Source organism: Salmo salar, chromosome ssa02 (genome assembly GCF_905237065.1).
Source record: "Salmo salar chromosome ssa02, Ssal_v3.1, whole genome shotgun sequence".
Taxonomy (NCBI): Eukaryota; Metazoa; Chordata; class Actinopteri; order Salmoniformes; family Salmonidae; genus Salmo; species Salmo salar.
Genome location: NC_059443.1, coordinates 82,839,891 through 82,844,950, shown reverse-complemented (window position 1 = coordinate 82,844,950; position 5,060 = coordinate 82,839,891). Strand labels below are relative to the sequence as shown.

The 5,060-nt window shown below is 48.3% G+C and overlaps 1 non-coding gene across 1 annotated transcript; it reads right to left on the bottom strand.

The window, feature by feature from the left end:
* Positions 1-473: 473 nt before the first annotated feature.
* On the bottom strand, positions 474-555 carry trnal-aag (transfer RNA leucine (anticodon AAG)). Its single transcript has one exon. It is a non-coding gene; the product is annotated as a tRNA-Leu (tRNA).
* Positions 556-5,060: the final 4,505 nt, after the last annotated feature.

The window sequence follows — 5,060 nt, the reverse complement described above, 5'->3', positions numbered from 1 at the left end:
AGTGTTGGAGTGTGCCCCTGGCTAACCGTCAATAAAAAAAGAAAAAGAAAATTGTGCCATCTGGTTTGCTTACTATATAAATGTGAAAATTTTTACACTTTTACTTTTACTGTTGATACTTAAGTACATTTAAAACCAAATACTTTTAGACTTTTACTCAGGTAGTATTTTACTGGGTGTCTTTCACTTTTACTTGAGTCATTTTCTATTAAGGTATCTTTACTTTTACTCAAGTATGACAATTGAGTACTTTTCCCACCACTGTGTGTATGCCAGTGACCAAAAAAATCTAAATGTAATCAATTTGAAATTCAATATATTTTTTTCAAACTTTATTTAACCAGTTAAGCCAAATTCTTATTTACAACGGCCTACCCTGGCCAAACCCGGACGACGCTGGATCAATTGTGCGCCAATCTATGGGACCCAATCACAGCCTGGAATCGAACCAGAGTGATGCAGAGCCAAAAAACTGGCAGCGGCGGGATTCGAACCCGCGCCTCCGAAGAGACTGGAGCCTTAATCCAGCGCCTTAGACCGCTCGGCCACGCTACCGATACATAATATTAGGTTGAAGATAATCTATATCCATGAAAACCGGATGTCTCCGTTTTTTTTACCAATTCCGTAGAAGATGATAGTGTATATATAAGAAGTGTGATAAAAAACGTACTAAAATGATTTGTTATGATATTGTTTGACAGAATCCTCTTTGCGTTACCCAATGCAGCCAGCAGATTGCGATGTGAGGAGGTCTGCTGTACGGAGAAAGAAGCTCTGGGGCTGAACATTGTCGTAAAAGAGGAGCTTAATTACAGTTAAAGGGGAGGAAGAAGCTTTCAGAATGAAAAAGGAGGAAGAGGAGGCTATCACATTGAAAGAAGAGGAGGGTGTTACAGTCACAGTGAAATATGAGAAATAACCTTTTGGAGTGAAAGAGGAAGAGGGGTAGAGGCTGTAACAGTGGAAGAGGAGGAGGTAGAAGCTTTCAGAATGAAAAAGGAGGAAGAGTCGACTGTTTCAGTGAAAGACAAACCTTTTTGGGAGGAAGAGGAGGCTATCTCAATAAAAGAGATGGTTGAAGACGTTCTGGAAGTGAAAGAGGAGGAGAGAAGATCTTAACACCAGTGAGTACTGTCTTAAACAGGGGCACAAACTATGCCGTTGTTGAAATAATGTGGGGTTTTAAAGGGGCATTCTACTGAAGTTCTACACTTGAATATGTTGTTCAGTACTGTATGAGTTGTTAAAGGGGCAATCTGCGATTGGTACATGCATTTTTTTACTTTTAAATTATTGATACTTTATTGTCTATTTACATCAAAATTAATTTTGTGAAGTCAGCGGGTAAATATCTTTCCACACTGGGTGTTGTGAATTGTTAGACACTACTGCACTGTTGGAGCTAGGAACACAAGCATTTTCTCTACACCGGCAATAACATCTGCTAAATACGTGTACGTGACCAATACATTTAGCAAAGTCGAATTTGAGTTTGTGCACACGCGCACTTCAGAGGAAAATATGCAAATGCACCAAATGAGATCTCGCTAGCTCATTTACATTTAAGACATTTAGCAGACGCTGTTATCCAGAGCGACTTACAAATTGGTGCATTCACCTTATAATATCCAGTGGAACAACCACTTTACAATAGTGCATCTAAATCTTTTAAGGGGGGGGTTAGAAGGATTACTTTATCCTATCCCAGGTATTCCTTAAAGAGGTGGGGTTTCAGGTGTCTCCGGAAGGTGGTGATTGACTCCGCTGTCCTGGCGTCGTGAGGGAGCTTGTTCCACCATTGGGGTGCCAGAGCAGCGAACAGTTTTGACTGGGCTGAGCGGGAACTGTGCTTCCTCAGAGGTAGGGAGGCGAGCAGGCCAGAGGTGGATGAACGCAGTGCCCTTGTTTGGGTGTAGGGCCTGATCAGAGCCTGAAGGTACGGAGGTGCCGTTCCCCTCACAGCTCCGTAGGCAAGCACCATGGTCTTGTAGCGGATGCGAGCTTCAACTGGAAGCCAGTGGAGAGAGCGGAGGAGCGGGGTGACGTGAGAGAACTTGGGAAGGTTGAACACCAGACGGGCTGCGGCGTTCTGGATGAGTTGTAGGGGTTTAGTGGCACAGGCAGGGAGCCCCGCCAACAGCGAGTTGCAGTAATCCAGGCGGGAGATGACAAGTGCCTGGATTAGGACCTGCACCGCTTCCTGTGTGAGGCAGGGTCGTACTCTGCGAATGTTGTAGAGCATGAACCTACAGGATCGGGTCACCGCCTTGATGTTAGTGGAGAACGACAGGGTGTTGTCCAGGGTCACGCCGAGGCTCTTAGCACTCTGGGAGGAGGACACAAGGGAGTTGTCAACCGTGATGGCGAGATCATGGAACGGGCAGTCCTTCCCCGGGAGGAAGAGCAGCTCCGTCTTGCCGAGGTTCAGCTTGAGGTGGTGATCCGTCATCTACACTGATATGTCTGCCAGACATGCAGAGATGCGATTCGCCACCTGGTTGTCAGAAGGGGGAAAGGAGAAGATTAATTGTGTGTCGTCTGCATAGCAATGATAGGAGAGACCATGTGAGGATATGACAGAGCCAAGAGACTTGGTGTATAGCGAGAATAGGAGAGGGCCTAGAACAGAGCCCTGGGGGACACCAGTGGTGAGAGCACGTGGTGCGGAGACAGATTCTCGCCACGCCACCTGGTAGGAGCGACCTGTCAGGTAGGACGCAATCCAAGCGTGGGCCGCGCCGGAGATGCCCAGCTCGGAGAGGGTGGAGAGGAGGATCTGATGGTTCACAGTAGCAAAGGCAGCAGATAGGTCTAGAAGGATGAGAGCAGATGAGAGAGAGTTAGCTTTAGCAGTGTGGCGAGCCTCCGTGACACAGAGAAGAGCAGTCTCAGTTGAATGCCCAGTCTTGAAACCTGACTGATTAGGATCAAGAAGGTCATTCTGAGAGAGATAGCAAGAGAGCTGGCCAAGGACGGCACGTTCAAGAGTTTTGGAGAGAAAAGAAAGAAGGGATACTGGTCTGTAGTTGTTGACATCAGAGGGATCGAGTGTAGGTTTTTCAGAAGGGGTGCAACTCTCGCTCTCTTGAAGACGGAAGGGACGTAGCCAGCGGTCAAGGATGAGTTGATGAGCGAGGTGAGGTAAGGGAGAAGGTCTCCGGAAATGGTCTGGAGAAGAGAGGAGGGGATAGGGTCAAGTGGGCAGGTTGTTGGGCGGCCGGCCGTCACAAGACGCGAGATTTAATCTGGAGAGAGAGGGGAGAAAGAGGTCAAAGCACAGGGTAGGGCAGTGTGAGCAGGACCAGCGGTGTCGTTTGACTTAGCAAACGAGGATCGGATGTCGTCAACCTTCTTTTCAAAATGGTTGACGAAGTCATCCGCAGAGAGGGAGGAGGGGGGGGAGGGGGTGGAGGATTCAGGAGGGAGGAGAAGGTAGCAAAGAGCTTCCTAGGGTTAGAGGCAGATGCTTGGAATTTAGAGTGGTAGAAAGTGGCTTTAGCAGCAGAGACAGAAGAGGAAAATGTAGAGAGGAGGGAGTGAAAGGATGCCAGGTCCGCAGGGAGGCGAGTTTTCCTCCATTTCCGCTCGGCTGCCCAGAGCCCTGTTCTGTGAGCTCGCAGTGAGTCGTCGAGCCACGGAGCAGGAGGGGAGGACCGAGCCGGCCTGGAGGATAGGGGACAGAGAAAATCAAAGGATGCAGAGAGGGAGGAGAGGAGGGGTGAGGAGGCAGAATCAGGAGATAGGTTGGAGAAGGTTTGAGCAGAGGGAAGAGATGATAGGATGGAAGAGGAGAGAGTAGCGGGAGAGAGAGAGCGAAGGTTGGGACGGCGCAATACCATCCGAGTAGGGGCAGAGTGAGAAGTGATGGATGAGAGCGAGAGGGAAAAGGATACAAGGTAGTGGTCAGAGACTTGGAGGGGAGTTGCAATGAGATTAGTGGAAGAACAGCATCTAGTAAAGATGAGGTCAAGTGTATTGCCTGCCTTGTGAGTAGGGGGGGAAGGTGAGAGGGTGAGGTCAAAAGAGGAGAGGAGTGGAAAGAAGGAGGCAGAGAGGAATGAGTCAAAGGTAGACGTGGGGAGGTTAAAGTCACCCAGAACTGTGAGAGGTGAGCCATCCTCAGGAAAGGAACTTATCAAGGCGTCAAGCTCATTGATGAACTCTCCAAGGGAACCTGGAGGGCGATAAATGATAAGGATGTTAAGCTTGAAAGGGCTGGTAACTGTGACAGCATGGAATTCAAATGAGGAGATAGACAGATGGGTCAGGGGAGAAAGAGAGACTTGGGAGAGATGAGGATTCCAGTGCCACCACCCCGCTGGCTCGATGCTCTAGGGGTATGCGAGAACACGTGGGCAGACGAGGAGAGAGCAGTAGGAGTAGCAGTGTTATCTGTGGTAATCCATGTTTCCGTCAGCGCCAGGAAGTCTAGGGACTGGAGGGTAGCATAGGCTGAGATGAACTCAGCCTTGTTGAGAGATCTGGAACTCCACGTGGGTCGTGCGCGCTGGGACCACCAGGTTAGAGTGGCAGCGGCCACGCGGTGTGGAGCGTTTGTATGGCCTGTGCAGAGGGGAGAGAACAGGGATAGACAGACACATAGTTGACAAGCTACAGAAGAGGCTACGCTAATGCAAAGGAGATTGGAATGACAAGTGGACTACACGTCTCGAATGTTCAGAAAGTTAAGCTTACGTTGCAAAAATCTTATTGACTAAAAATGACGAAAATGATACAGTACTGCTGGCTGGTGGAGTAGGCTAGCTAGCAGTGGCTGCGTTGTTGACTTTGAACGTGTAGCTGGCTAGATAACCTCGATAGTTTCAGTACTACACCTTGTCATGATACAAAAGCAACTTTGTAGCTAGCGAACATAACACTAATCAAGACGTTCCTTTGTAATGTATTTAGTTTCTACAATGCTGTTCGTCGGTAATAGTTGGCTGGGTTTGGAAAAATGGCGTCGCGGGGGACGGAAATAGCTGGCTAGCTAACCTCGATAATTACTAAACTACACAATTATGAAGCTATGACAAAGACAACTATGTAGCTAGCTA